General features: G+C 44.3%; 1 protein-coding gene across 3 annotated transcripts in view; it reads left to right on the forward strand.

Annotated features, from left to right (window-relative positions):
* LOC139552155 (LHFPL tetraspan subfamily member 2a protein) overlaps positions 1 to 16,379 on the forward strand; it is a 66,855-nt gene that overhangs the window by 18,017 nt on the left and 32,459 nt on the right. For 2 of the 3 annotated variants that reach the window (XM_071363594.1, XM_071363593.1), the window contains one exon: positions 9,952 to 10,028. The exons of the other annotated variant lie outside the window; for it this stretch is intronic. The gene's annotated coding sequence lies outside the window, so the exon portion shown is untranslated. The remainder of the gene's footprint in view (positions 1 to 9,951; positions 10,029 to 16,379) is intronic. 3 annotated transcript variants of the gene reach the window in all.

Below are 16,379 nucleotides of genomic sequence, written 5' to 3' on the forward strand. Positions count from 1 at the left end.
TGTGTGTGTGTGTGTGTGTGTGTGTGTGTGTGTGTGTGTGTGTGTGTGTGTGTGTGTGTGTGTGTGTCTGCCTCTGCTGTCGTATTGTGTTGCATATTTATGCTCTGTTCTCCTGCCTTGGCTGCATGCAATCAGGAAAGTCAGCTCATTCTCTCAGTTGGAACAATGAAGTCAACTAAGTCAACTAAGCAGCACACAGGCCAGAAGCCCCCCAGTCATTGAGTTCATAACCACCCTCTCCTCTCCTATCCTGGCAAGTAGAGTAGTGTGCTGCTGGAAGGTACTGTGTCTTTGTTACAGATGTGTTTGTGGTCAGATATTTTCCATCAGGCAGTAGCTGGCCTAGCGGAGAGAGAGACAGGTCCTCATTGTTAGGCTGATGCTGCCCAGCCATCTGTGCAACTCCACAGCCTCTACTCTACTCTGCTCAGCTATTAGAGTCATCATTGCAAGCTGATGTAATCTGTCTCTGTGTGTGGTCGCTTGTGGGCAACACACACGCGCACGCACAGACACACACAGCACTCTTGGTGTGATCATAACAACATACAGGATCTCAAGTCCTTCTGTTCATCTCACTTAGAATTCCTCACAATCAAATGTCGACCGCATTATCTACCAAGAGAATTATCTTTGATTATAATCACAGCCATATATTCCCCCCCGAGCAGACACATCGACGGCCCTGAACAAACTTTATTTGACTCTATGTAAACTGGAAACCACATATCCTGAGGCTGCATTCATTGTAGCTGGGGATTTTAACAAGGCTAATCTGAAAACAAGACTCCCTAAATTCTATCAGCATATCGATTGTGCTACCAGGGCTGGTAAAACCCTGGATCATTGTTATTCTAACTTCCGCGACGCATATAAGGCCCTCCCCCACCCTCCTTTTGGAAAAGCTGACCACGACTCCATTTTGTTGCTCCCAGCCTATAGACAGAGACTAAAACAGGAAGCTCCCATGCTCAGGTCTGTTCAATGCTGGTCCGACCAATCTAATTCCACGCTTCAAGATTGCTTCGATCACGTGGATTGGGATATGTTCCACACTGCGTCAAACAACAACATTGACGAATACGCTGATTCGGTGAGCGAGTTCATTAGCAAGTGCATCGGCAATGTCGTACCCACAGCAACTATTAAAACCTTCCCAAACCAGAAACCGTGGATTGATGTCAGCATTCGCGCGAAACTGAAAGCGTGAACCACTGCTTTTAACCAGGACAAGGTGACCGGAAACATGACCGAATACAAACAGTGTAGCTATTCCCTCCGCAAGGCAATCAAACAAGCTAAGCGTCAGTATAGAGACAAAGTAGAGTCGCAACTCAACGGCTCAGATACAAGAGGTATGTGGCAGGGTCTACAGTCAATCACGGATTACAAAAAGAAAACCAGCCCCGTCGCGGACCAGGATGTCTTGCTCCCAGACAGACTAAACAACTTCTTTGCTCGCTTTGAGGACAATGCAGTGCCACTGACACGGCCCCCTACCAAAACCTGCGGGCTCTCCTTCACTGCAGCCAACGTGAGTAAAACATTTAAACGTGTTAACCCTCGCAAGGCTGCAGGCCCAGACGGCATGCCCAGCCGCGTCCTCAGAGCATGTGCAGACCAGCTGGCTGGTGTGTTTACGGACATATTCAATCAATCCTTATCCCAGTCTGCTGTTCCCACATGCTTCAAGAGGGCCACCATTGTTCCTGTTCCCAAGAAAGCTAAGGTAACTGAGCTAAACGACTACCGCCCCGTAGCACTCACTTCCGTCATCATGAAGTGCTTTGAGAGACTAGTCAAGGACCATATCACCTCCACCCTCCCTACCTGACACCCTAGACTCACTCCAATTTGCTTACCGCCCCAATAGGTCCACAGACGACGCAATTGCAACCACACTGCACACTGCGCTAACCCATCTGGACAAGAGGAATACCTATGTGAGAATGCTGTTCATCGACTACAGCTCAGCATTTAACACCATAGTACCCTCCAAACTCGTCATCAAGCTCGAGACCCTGGGTCTCGACCCCGCCCTGTGCAACTGGGTACTAGACTTCCTGACGGGCCGCCCCCAGGTGGTGAGGGTAGGTAACAACATCTCCACCCCGCTGATCCTCAACACTGAGGCCCCACAAGGGTGCGTTCTGAGCCCTCTCTTGTACTCCCTGTTCACCCACGACTGCGTGGCCATGCACGCCTCCAACTCAATCATCAAGTTTGCACGACACTACAGTGGTAGGCTTGATTACCAACAACGACGAGACGGCCTACAGGGAGGAGGTGAGGGCCCTCGGAGTGTGGTGTCAGGAAAATAACATCACACTCAACGTCAACAAAACAAAGGAGATGATCGTGGACTTCAGGGAACAGCAGAGGGAGCACCCCCCTATCCACATCGATGGGACAGTAGTGGAGAGGGTAGTAAGTTTTAAGTGCCTCGGCGTACACATCACGGACAAACTGAATTGGTCCACCCACACAGACAGCGTGGTGAAGAAGGCCCAGCAGCGCCTCTTCAACCTCAGGAGGCTGAAGAAATTCGGCTTGTCACCAAAAGCACTCACAAACTTTTACAGATGCACAATCGAGAGCATCCTGTCGGGCTGTATCACCGCCTGGTACGGCAACTGCTCCGCCCACAACCGTAAGGCTCTCCAGAGGGTAGTGAGGTCTGCGCAACGCATCACCGGGGGCAAACTACCTGCCCTCCAGGACACCTACACCACCCAATGTCACAGGAAGGTCATAAAGATCATCAAGGACAACAACCACCCGAGCCACTGCCTGTTTACCCCGCTATCATCCAGAAGGCGAGGTCAGTACAGGTGCATCAAAGCAGGGACCGAGAGACTGAAAAACAGCTTCTATCTCAAGGCCATCAGACTGTTAAACATCCACCACTAACATTGAGTGGCTGCTGCCAACATACTGACTCAACTCCAGCCACTTTAATAATGGAAAAATTTATGTAAAAATATATCACTAGCCACTTTAAACAATACCACTTAATATAATGTTTACATACCCTACATTACTCATCTCATATGTATATACTGTACTCTGTACCATCTACTGCATCTTGCCATCTTTATGTAATACATGTATCACCAGCCACTTTAAACAATGCCACTTTTTATGTTTACATATCCTACATCACTCATCTCATATGTATATACTGTACTCTATACCATCTACTGCATCTTGCCTATGCCGTTCTGTACCATCACTCATTCATATATCTTTATGTACATATTCTTCATCCCTTTACACTTGTGTGTATAAGGTAGTTGTTGTGAAATTGTTAGGTTAGATTACTCGTTGGTTATTACTGCATTGTCAGAACTAGAAGCACAAGCATTTCGCTACACTCGCATTAACATCTGCTAACCATGTGTATGTGACAAATAAAAAATATACTTTTTTTGCCATGAATCTTGCCTTTATGGCAGTGCAGGTGCCAAAAAGCACCTTAGAAATCGGCACAATGCCCCTTGTGGCTAAAGTAAGAACTGCCATTGAATCCATTGAAAATACAGGGTTCTATAGGATCATAATTAATAAAGGAATAGTGATACAAAGGAATAGGCATACAAAGACAAAATAAATGTTTTACAGTGTGTAAATGAAAACTAATTAGTGAAGGAAATGCAGAAATTGATGAAAATGCTGAAAAGGATTTTCATGTTGAAGTTTGATTGAACATTATAAATCAATCAGAAGAGAGAAAGCCCCATTAAAACACTTAGCATATACCTGTTGCCACCCTAGGATCATGCTTTACTCATGAAGAATATTTAGACATTTTATTATTAAAAAACAAAATCATACCGTCAAAAATGTAAAAAATATTGTGATGTGATAATTTGGCCACATCGCCCAGCCCTATGAGGTAGCGACAGTAGATGTTCTTCTGTACAGTAGCCTAAATGTAAAGCACACATCCTGAGTTAAGAGTAAAGAGCGATGTTGCCTCAGTCCCAGTCGCTCATTCTCTCTCTCTCTCTCTCTCTCTCTCTCTCTCTCTCTCTCTCTCTCTCTCTCTCTCTCTCTCCTTCTCTCTCTGAGGCAGCTAGCTAGCCCTGACCCCAAACGGAAGCTCAGCGGCACCACAAATCCAAAGGTTTTTCCTTTTCCTCTTCTCGTCTCTTTGAAGAGCTCCTGGCAAGGCTTTCAAAGGCCCTGGTCTCCTCTCTGGTCTCCCAATGTAATGTGTGTTAAATGTAAGACATCTGGCCAGCAGAGTAGGAACAGAACAGAGTTTATAGCTTGGTTATTATTCTGCAGAAATATAATTGGTTGTGTTTGTCATCTCAGTATTTCAAAATGTCTCTTATAATATACAGTCGTATCCAGGGTTAACACCCCTACTCTTGCGATAAGTACCATGGGATGTTTTGTGACCACAGAGAGTCGGGACAACCATTTAACGTCCCAGCCGTAAGACAGCACACTGTGCAGGGCAGTGCCCCCTTCACTGCCCTGGGGGGATTAGGATCTTCTTAGACTGGAAGGAAGAGTGCCCCCTAGTGGCCCTCCAACAGCATCTGGTCTCCCATCAAGAGATCGACCAGGACCGACCCTGCTTAGCTTCAGAGGCAAGCCAGCAGTGGGATGCAGGGTGGTATGCTGCTGGCAATGTCTGCAGGCGTTTCTTATAGAGTGTACTCAGAATAAACAAATCGAATCAAACTTTATTTAAAGCCCATTTCACACGTATCGCAATTAGCGATAGCAACACATTTTACACAACCCTAATGGAGTCATGTGTAAACATTCTTCACAGTGTATGTATGTCTTCAGTGCAATGAATGTATAGCACATACTTGGAATAAACAGTCATTGAATTACCATGGATATTGCCAGTGTGTCCAAGACTTAAACATGGACACATACTGTACATAAAGGGTGACTATTGGTCAAGACGACAAACTATGTGTTTGGTGTTGTGTAAATAGTCACCAGCAGCTGTGATGTCCTGTAGATTTAATGGAACATTTAACACTACTTACACTGACAATACGTACTGTGTATCTATACACTCAGATACAGAGCTCTCTCAAGGTGCTATGAAAAAACGTTGGACAACACAGTTTTTCCAGTTCAGTTTACTGTAAGCGTTCATCTGATACACAGGAAAGCACTGAGAGTGAGCAGAGGAGTGCCAGTGTGTAACAGATGGAGAGATATGATACAGAAAGCGTCTTCCGAGGAAGCGTTCTGTTTCTGTGATATTTTGCTCTTTAACTCTCCGCCTTTTCTCTACATTTTGATCCCTACCGCCTCCTTTCACTTTCTCTCTCACCCCCTTGGTCTTTCAAACACACATATAGCCAAGTGAGGTGTGCGTGTGAGAGCGAGAGAGAAAGAGAGTAAAGCAATACTGACCATCGCTTCTGTCATTCAGCGATTCAATCACAGCTTGAGAAACGTTTAGGACCAGAGAGAGTTCCCCAGTAGCCCCCCCTTCCCCACTCCATCACTTCACTTCCTCAAACAGCCCACCTCTTCCCCGAACCCCCTAACGGCTGTAAGAGAGACCCCATTGTGGTGGGGTTGGCCACAGTGGACATATTATATAGGAAATCTCAAATGACATCTTATTCCCTATACTATGTTACGCAGCCACACACTTCTATGCACCACTACCAGGAGAAAAACAGTGTACGATTTGACCGAGCTTGTAGTAACTGTGTGACTGGGTAACGGGGTTGTAAAAGTGGAGAAAAGCCCCTTGGCCAGGGTCATTTACTGTAACCTGAGTGTTCAGCTCTGTTATTGGAAAATACTCTGAAAGAACCTCGAATCTACACTGTTCGGGTTCAGCTGAGTAGCGATGTCAAATGGCACATGCACGCACACGAACACACACTCGGACACATACACACAATGAAACCTAGAAAGCCTTCAGAGGGGACGTGTGAAGTGTATGTGTACACCCTGAGTTGCTGACGGGCATAACTGTATCAGCCCAGCTGACTGGACATAAAACATTACGGTATGATGATAAGAACATGATGTCTCACTCTACTTGGCATACGGTACTCTGGGTGGAGGTGGTGCCAGTAGGGTTGGTGAAGGACTGATGCCCTGACTTTGCTTCAGGAAATCTGAGTTGAAGGGGTGATTTGCACTTTCCTTTCCAACTGACAATGGTAGCCTGTTTTCTAGTGGCCCAGGGCCAAGGCAGGTGTCAAGTGTTTTAAGAAGTCCTGAGTGCTCTCCGAGGGCAATCTACTGATAACCTTGATAACCCAAAGGGGTGGGAGATATCCCACTGATAAACCTATTAGGCTGTTCACTCACCTGATTGGCTGAGAGCTGTTGTTGGTCAGATGTTATCACAAGAGCAGCTGGATCCAGTAAAGGATAATAAGGCTCTCAGACCCCCCCAAACAAACACTCCCCCCATGGTGTCGGATGTCAGTCATCTTTCTGGGAACGTCTAGTTCTCCTCTGGCTCTTATCCTCTCAGAAAGCCCATAGATAACATTACTTCCTCACTATCACAATAGCAGACCTACCACACAACAAACATTATCTCGTTGGGATCAGGAGCTGGACAAAAAATAACTATAGGGGAAAAACGGTTGTTTATGGATCGTTCCTTTTCCTCCGGAAGCTGAGATCATGATATACTGTAGCCAATGAGAGGTTTATTGCAGGATATTGATTATTGAACTGGACATTAAGTAGAGTGCTCCTACTTTAAGTTGGCCATTTTGTAGCTGATGGCTGAACACAGAAGTGTTCTTTTGAATCGGATGTTAGGCGGAGGTTATTGAACCAGCCATTAACAGAGTTGATTGTTCTCTCCAATTAAGGTGGTGTGTTCTGAAACATATGTCTTCGTAGTAGGCTACTCACATTCAGAGTGGAGAAAGCTATTAATACAGCTCTTCATCCTCCTGTTTCATCACTAACCCCAAAAAGCAAACAGAAGCACTGTCTTCGTGAAGATGGTTGTGTACAAAACATTAAGAACACCTTCCTAATATCGAGTTGCACCCCCCTCCTTTTGCCCTCTGAACAAAACCTGATCACCTTCTCTCTTCGAGTAGCCTCACGTAACTGGCGACAGAGCACACAGGAGCCGGGGGACATTTGACCTGACCAACAACCCAAACCATCTCCACGTCCTGGGATGGACGATACTCTTCCCGTCAGTTATCTTGAAAAAGAGTAGTGCAGGCACTGGAGATAGGGGGGCCGTTGTGATGTTGTGGATGTTTGTGTGCTTCTGTATGCTGTCTTTTGTATGTGTACATTTTGTATTGTTTGAAAAAATTTTTTTTAAATTAAATTAGGAAACTTATGAGAACCATACAGACTTCAGCACATGTCGTCCCAAGGGGTGACTAATGTAAGACAGTCTCGTGTTCCAATTGTTTGTTGAAGTAGCGTGAATCGTTCCTGTTCACACCGAGGTGAAGAGAGGAATAATTGAAGGAATGAATCCGAGCCCCACACTCATCACCTGTGGAAGGCGGAGCAGCAAAGTGTGGTTTTCATTGCTCTTGTCAAGCGTGATTGTAGATCCTTCAACCAAAATTATCTTTATTTAACTATTAACTATTATTTAACTAAGTCAGTTAACCTTTCACGGCTACTAACCCCGGATCCGGGAGCACCCCCCACCCCCCACACACTGATTAGCATAGATAGCATAGCTTCAGAAGTAGATAGTAGCATCTAAATATCATTAAATCACAAGTCCAAGACACCAGATGAAAGATACAGATCTTGTGAATAAAGCCACCATTTCAGATTTTTAAAATGTTTTACAGGGAAGACAAAATATGTAAATCTATTAGCTAAACACGTTAGCAAAATACACCACTATTCTAACTCCATCAGTTTCTTACTCCTTCAGGTGCTATCACCAATTCGGCTCAACTAAGATATTGATATCCACTAACCAAGAAAAAACCTCTTCAGATGACAGTCTGATAACATATTCATGGTATAGGATAGTTTTTGTTAGAAAAAAGTGCATATTTCAGGTAGAAATCACAGTTTACAATTGCACCGACCATCGCAAATCGACTAGAATTACTAGATAGAGCAACGTGTATGACCAATTTACTCATCATAAAACATTTCATAAGAATAGACAAAGCATAGCAATGGAAAGACCCAGATCTTGTGATTCCAGACAATATTTCAGATTTTCTAAGCGTTTTACAGCGAAAACACAATAAATCGATAAGTTAGCATACTACATGTGAAAACGTTACCAGAGCATCGATTCCAGCCAAAGAGCGCTATAACGTAATCACCGCCAAAAGATATTAATTTTTTCACTAACCTTCTCAGAATTCTTCCGATGACACTCCTGTAACATCATTTTACAACATACATATACAGTTTGTTCGAAAAGGTGCATATTTAGCCATACAAAACCGTGGTTACACAATAAAAATACTAGGAAATCAAGCCTCAATATGTCTGACGTCATCTATCAGAGTGATCTAGTTTAATTAAAAGCTAATCATATACTTGACTAAAAAATACAGGGTTGACAGGAATCGAAAGACAAATTAGTTCTTAATGCAACCGCTGATTTACATTTTTAAAATTATCCTTACTTTTCAATACAGGGTTGGCCAAGTGAAGCTATACCAAACAAAATGGCGATATATGCGTTTAAAATATTTCGACAGAAACACGGTTTATCATATTAAATATTGCTTACTTTGAGCTGATCTTCCATCATATTCTTGGGCAATGTATCCTTTCTATGTTATAAACGTCTTTTGGTCGATAGATGTCCTCTGTCCTTCGAAATGTCCACTAACAACGACCGAGACCGCGAAACGTTCCCAAAGCTAGAAAGTGCACGACAAATAAATTCCTCAGAATCGCACTAAACGGATATAAATTGCTATAAAACGGTTAAAATTAACTACATTATGATGTTTTTAACAACTATAACGACTGAAAACATGACCGGAGAAATATAGCTGGTTAGAAAACGATTTGGAACGAGGCAGGTCCGATGGCCTTCACGCTTGAGGCGCACGTTGAGAAAGGGGGGTCTCTGTACATTTTGGGCTTTTATAATGGCTGGGAATATCCCATCGAGTTCATTGAAAACGTGATGACGTACAGACACCCAGAGGAAGACGTAGGCAGTGTCGGTTTCTTCATAGCATTCACTGTCGCCTTAAAAACAGACCCCAGATCAGAGGTAAAAATTTCTGAAATCTGAACCCTGTCATGAAAAGTGCTGTAGAAATTGTTCTGTACCACTCAGAGACAAAATTTCAACTCCTATAGAAACTATAGACTGTTTTCTATCCAATAATAACAATAATATGCATATTGTACGATCAAGAATTTAGCACGAGGCAGTTTAATTTGGAGACCCAAATATGCTAATGCGGAACAGCACCCCCTATAGTTGCAAGAAGTTAAGAACAAATTCTTATTTTCAATGACTGCCTTGTTCAGGGGCAGAACGACAGATTTTTACCTTGTCAGCTCAGGGATTCGATCTTGCAACCTTTCGGTTTCCAGTCCAACGCTCTAGCCACTAGGCTACCTGCCGCCCCAAGTATATGTTGAAATGGAACTTCCCTTGCTTAACGTTATGCTAATGTTTCTAGCATAACCTATATTATGCGATCTTGCTGCAGCTTTGGATAATGAGGGATGCAGACCCTTTTATTAAAGGGTACGCTCTGTCGAACAGTTTCCCTATCTCTCCAGGTGTTATGGCTCTCTCTATTAACCTCCTCCTCAGACTCCTCAGGTTGAGTGGAAAATAAAATACCATCTCATTTTGTCAGGGAGCCAAAACTGAGCCAAAACTGACAGAGCTCCTGACTGGTTAACCAGTGGTCTCTCTAGAGATGCTGTGGTTTCATAATATAAGCAGTTGGCATGTGCACAAGCGCGAGAGAGTGTGTGTCACTCTGTAATGCATAATCTCTGCTGCCTCTACAGGTTCTGAAGAGAAGACTTGCATAACCAGGTCTGAAGTGAACCTGTCTCTGACTCGTCCTCAAGACTCCACACAAAAGGTTAGTACATTCTGTACACGGCGTGGTCTGAAATATAGGAAACAGTAGATCTGACATCATTCTGAGTCCGATTCTGATTCCAGGATAGATGTATTGACCTCATGGAGAACCTAATTCTGAAACGTAAAGGGATAGTTTGGGATTTTGGCAATTAAGCCCTTTGTCTACTTCCCCAGAGTCAGATGAACTCATGGATACCATTTTTATGTATCTGTTCGGTTCGAAGGAAGTTGCTAACGAGGCGTTAGTGCAACGACTACCACTAACTTCCTTCATACTGGACGCAGAGGCATAAAAATGGTGTCCATGAGTTCATCTGACTCATTGCCAAAATCCTGAACTGTCCCTTTAACATACATAACTTGCATAGCCTGCCACGTGCTGCTTTTCCCATTGTATTTTTAACAAATCAGATTAGGAGAACTAATAATACCTGTTGCATCATCATTATAATAATAATAATACCCAACTGCGTAGCTAACCTTGTCCACTCAAACAAACAGAGCCATGGTTTCCTGTCTTTGTTGCTATTGTATTGGGTTCCTGGCACCTGTCCTAACCTGATGGAACGACAGCCTTGTCCCCAAGGTCCTATTGTTCAACTGTAAGCATGTGTCAGCTGATTTGAACCCAGCTTGTCTGAGTGCCACAGGACTGTGTCAGCCCTCTGAACTAAAACCTATAGGCATTAACTTGGGGTCTTCAGGTCTCAGACAAGAATCATCTTCATGTGAATGTTACATATGCTAGGGGATCATAACCCCAGTTCTCAAGCCAAGACATACTGTAGCCTAATGCACTCCAGCCCTAGGGGTAGTATGTTTACGGTACTAATACTTTAGTTCTCTGTGCTTTAGTGAATTACAGTATACTGTAGGGATAGCTGGTTGAACCACTATAACCCCCATAACCCCCTTAAACCCAAAGACAATGACACCTCCAAACCCCAGCAACATCCAGTGTTTCCCCTAGGATTTGTTTCAGCAGCGGTGGCAAAGTTAGTGGGCTTGGCCAATGGCGGGGTCTTACCGCTGAGACAAAATGTTGCTGTTTTAAAGCAAATTTCCTGCAATTCTACACATTTTACTATGGGGCAAAGCAAACATTTGACCCTTTTAAAGCTAGTTTACTGCAACTCTACACATTTGCCATGGGGCTGAGAGAAAATGTTTAGTTTCGAAACAAATTTCCTGCAATTCTACACATTTGCCATGGGGCTGAGAGAAAATGTTTAGTTTCGAAACAAATTTCCTGCAATTCTACACATTTGCCATGGGGCTGAGAGAAAATGTTTAGTTTCAAAACAAATTTCCTGCAATTCTACACATTTTTCCATGGGGTTGAGATAATTTTCTGTTTTAAATCTTAATTTCCTGCAATTATACACATTTTGCCATGGCTTATGCCTTTTTCTTATGTTATCTGAGGAATTTTTTTGAATTTCAGATTGTCTAGTTTTTATTTTGGTGATTGTAAATTCTCATAGATGATCTTATGAAATATATTGCTCCATTATATTTTCTACATACACTATATACACAAAAGTATGTGGACACCCCTTGAAATTAGTGGATTCGGCTATTTCAGCCACACCCGTTGCTGACAGGTGTATATAATCGAACACACAGCCATGCAAACTCCATAGACAAACATTGGCAGTAGAATGGCCTTACTGAAGAGCTCAGTGACTTTCAATGTGGTACCGTCCTAGGATGACACTGGCGCCGACAGAGATGGTCGCCTCGTTTCGCGTTCTTAGGAAACTATGCAGTATTTCGTTTTTTAATGTATTATTTTTTACATTGTTACCCCAGGAAATCTTAAGTCTTATTACATACAGCCGGGAAGAACTATTGGATATAAGAGCAATGTCAACTTACCAACATTACGACCAGGAATACGACTTTCCCGAAGCGGATCCTCTGTTTGGACCACCACCCAGGACAATGGATCGGATCCCAGTAGGCGACCCAAAACAACGGCGCCGCAGAAGGGGTAGACGGAGCAGTCTTCTGGTCAGGCTCCGTAGACGGGCACATCGCCCACCGCTCCCGAGTATACTACTCGCCAATGTGCAGTCTCTTGACAACAAGGTAGACGAAATTCGAGCAAGGGTTGCCTTCCAGAGAGACATCAGAGATTTTAACATTCTCTGTTTCACGAAAACATGGCTCACTCGGGATATGTTATCAGAGTCAGTACAGCCACCCGGTTTCTTCATGCATCGAGCCGACAGAAACAAACATCTCTCTAGTAAGAAGAAGGGCGGGGGTGTATGCCTTATGATTAACGAGTCGTGGTGTGATCATAACAACATACAGGAACTCAAGTCCTTTTGTTCACCTGACCTAGAATTCCTTACAATCAAATGCCGACCGCATCATCTACCAAGAGAATTCTCTTCGATTATAATCACAGCCGTGTATATCCTCCCCCAAGCAGACACCTCGACGTGCCTGAAAGAACTTCATTGGACTCTATGTAAACTGGGAACCATATATCTTAAGGCTGCATTTATTGTAGCTGGGGATTTTAACAAAGCTAATCTGAAAACATAGATCCATAAATTTTATCAGTATTTCGAATGCGCGATCCGGGCTGGCAGCATTCTGGATCATTGCTCTGAGTGTGGTGTCAGGAAGATAACCTCACACTCAACGTCAACAAAACAAAAGAGATGATCGTGGACTTCAGGAAACAGCAGAGGGAGCACCCCCCTATCCATATTGACAGGACAGTAGTGGAGAATGTGGAAAGTTTTAGCCACATTAATAATAAAAAATGTGTCACTAGTCACTTTAAACAGTGCCACTTTATATAATGTTTACATACCCTACATTACTCATCTCATATGTGTGTAATGTACTCTATACCATATACTGAATCTTGCCTATGCCACACGGCTATCGCTCATCCATATATTTATATGTACATATTCTTATTCATTCCTTCATCACTTGAGTGTATAAGGTAGTTGTTGTGAAATTGTTAGATTACTTGTTCGATATTACTGCACGGTCTGAACTAGAAGCACAAGCATTTTGCTACACTCACATTAACATCTGCTAACCATGTGTATGTGACCAATAAAATTTGATTTGATTTCCAACAAGTCAGTTCATCAAATTTCTGCCCTGCTAGAGCTGCCCTGGTCAATTTTACAGTAAGTGCTGTTATTGTGAAGTGGAAACGTCTAGGAGCAACAACGGCTCAGTTGCGAAGTAGTTGGCCACACAAGCTCACAGAACGGAACCACTGAGTGCTGAAGGACGTAGCTCGTAAAAATGTTCTGTCCTCGGTTGTAACACTCACTACAGAGTTCCAAACGGCCTCTGGAAGCAACGACATCGCAAGAACTGTTGTGTGGGAGCTTTTCAAAATGGGTTTCCATGGCTGAGCAGCCGCACACAAGTGTAAGATCACCATGCACAATGCCAAGCATCGGCTGGAGTGGTGTAAAGCTCGCCGCCATTGGACTCTGGAGCAGTGTAAAAGCGTTCTCTGGAGTGATGAATCACGCTTCACCATCTGGCAGTCAAATGGATGAATCTGGGTTTGGCGGATGCCAGGAGAATGCTACCTCCCCGAATGCATAGTGCCAACTGTAGTGACAAGTTTGGTGGTGGAGGAAAAATGGTCTGGGGCTGTTTTTCATGGTTTGTGCTAGGTCCCTTGGTTCCAGTGAAGGGAAATCTTAACGCTACAGCATACAATGACATTCTAGACAATTCCAACTTCGTGGCAGCAGTTTGGGGAAGGCCCTTTCCTGTTTCAGCATAACAATGCCCCTATGCACAAAGCGACGTCCATACAGAAATGGTTTGTCAAAGGCCTCCTGAGTGGGGCAGCGGTCTAAGGCACTGCATCGCAGTGCTTGAGGCATCACTACAGACCCGGGTTCGATCACAGGCTGTGACCGGGAGACCCATGAAGCGGTGCACAATTGGCCCAGCGTCGTCCGGGTTAGGGGAGGGTTTGGCCGGCCGGGATGTCCTTGTCCCATCGCGCTCTAGCGACTCCTTGTGGCCGGGCGCCTGCAAGCTGACTTCAGTCGCCAGTTGTACGGTGTTTTTGGGTCGTGTTTTTGGAGGACACATGGCTCTTGACATTCGCCTCTCCCGAGTCAGTACAGGAGTTGCACCGATGGGACAAGACTGTAACTACCAATTGGATATCATGAAATTGGGGAGATCGGTGTGGAAGAACTTGACTGGCCTGCACAGAGCCCTGACCTTAACTCAATCAAACACCTTTGGGATGAATTGGAATGCCAACTGCAAGCAAGGCCTAAGCGCCCAACATCAGTGCCCGACCTCACTATTGCTCTTGTGGCTGAATGGAAGTCCCCGCAACAATGTTCCAACATCTAGTGAAAAGTCTTCCCAGAGAGTGGAGGCTGTTATAGCAGCAAAGGGGGGGACCAGCTCCATATTAATGCCCATGATTTTGGAATGAGATGTTTGACAAGCAGGTGTCCACAGTTTTGCAGTGCGCCTCTGCTAAATGTATATAGGGGAAACACTGACATCCTCCTGACCCCCCTCATCCTCTCACCAAGTTCACGGGCTGTATCCATTATCCCCCCCCCCCCCCCGACACAGAAGATCAGTCCAGTCTGTTTATTATGTGGAACCGGCAGGAATGAGGAAGACCACGTTTTTCCAATATGGTGGGAAAACAATGGTGTGAGTGATACTGCTCTGCTCTGGCCTGCCTGCCTGGCTGGCTGAGACCATCTGGGAAGGTCATCTCAACGAGGAAAGCCCCTGAAACAATAAACACAATAATCATTGCTGATTGTCACCGGCCTGAGCAGAGAGAATAGAGAGGATAGGATAAGGGGGTTTCTGAGGGTGTCAGGGGTTCAGTTCCTGTTATCTGGAACCTGTTTTGGTGCTCACTTCCTGTCTCTCTGTGTACAGTATTAAGCACACAGCCTGTAGATCTGAGGAATGTTATCGCTCAGGTTCAAAAGGCTGTTATCTTTTTAGTTTCAGTTATTATCTGTGAGATTTTTAGCGATGACATCAAATTGCTTGTGTGTGTGTGTGTGTCTGTGTGGCTATGTGTGTGTGTGTGTCAGACAGTAGAGTGAGAGCAGTAGAGGTATTCTCCCTGGAGCGTGTCTGTAACACCGTTCTCTTTGTCTCCAGTTGAAAGCCATGTCACATCTAACTTACCCCCGAAACCAGCCAGACAATACCTACACACGTTCACATCTCTCACTTTCTCACCTTGTCTTTCTCTCCTCAGTTTCCTATTCCCTTTCTACCTCTCTCCTCGTCTTTCACCATCTCCACCCCCACACACTCTCGTAATGGCCCAGTGCAGTCAAAAACCTGTTTCTTCTGTGTTTTATATTTCCACACTATGAAGTTGGAATAATACTGTGAAATTGTGAAAATTATGATAATGCCCTTTTAGTGTAAGAGCTGTTTGAAAAGACCGCCTGAAATGTCAGCCTGTTTTGGTGGGATGGAATTTTGGCCTGCCTGGTGATGGTAAATCAGTTAATAGACCAATAAGAAAGGGAGTTCCAAACCTCTCTGCCAATAACAGCTAGTTTTCAGTTTTCCCCTCCCCACTCAGACCACTCACAGACAGTCCTAGCAAAAATCTTGCTTGAGAAATTGCTCTTTGCTAACAAGCAATTGTTGTTTCTTTTGAACCATTTTAATTGAAAAAAATCTCAGTAAGCTACTTAATTATTACCCAGAAATTATATTTTTTTAGAAGAAAAAAAACATCTGCATTGGACCTTTATTTTGTTTAGCTGCGAGCAGGTACCAGACGCAATATCACTTAATGCTCTTATTATTACAGGAAGGCTGAGATTCTGAGCCAGTGTACAACTCCCCCACACCTCTGTGGACCAGGGAGTGCTTACTGTTGTTGATTGGAGCATAGTATCAGGGGCCTATATAACACACACACACACACACACACACACACACACACACACACACACACACACACACACACACACACACACACACACACACACACACACACACACACACACACACACACACACACACATACACACACACACACACACAGTCCCTGGTCTAAAGCATTAAGACAGATTTCCAGCTAGCAGCAGGTCTATAGTGTTCTGTACTGGGGAGCTCAGTGGGAGGTTCTGCAGTTACCCTCTGGTCAGTTCGTTTGAAATCAAACTGCTGTCATCCCCTGGTCAGGACACAGCCCCTACAGAACATTACTGACTCCCTGTTAGGAAAACAGAAGCATTCACAGAGGGTTTGGCTGAGGATTGGGAGTAAGGACTTTCCTTTCCCCCTTTTCATTCTGGGGTCATGTGAAGGGTTAAGGAGGGCTGGAAATGGTTAA

Source organism: Salvelinus alpinus, chromosome 24 (genome assembly GCF_045679555.1).
Source record: "Salvelinus alpinus chromosome 24, SLU_Salpinus.1, whole genome shotgun sequence".
In the NCBI taxonomy this organism is placed as follows: domain Eukaryota; kingdom Metazoa; phylum Chordata; class Actinopteri; order Salmoniformes; family Salmonidae; genus Salvelinus; species Salvelinus alpinus.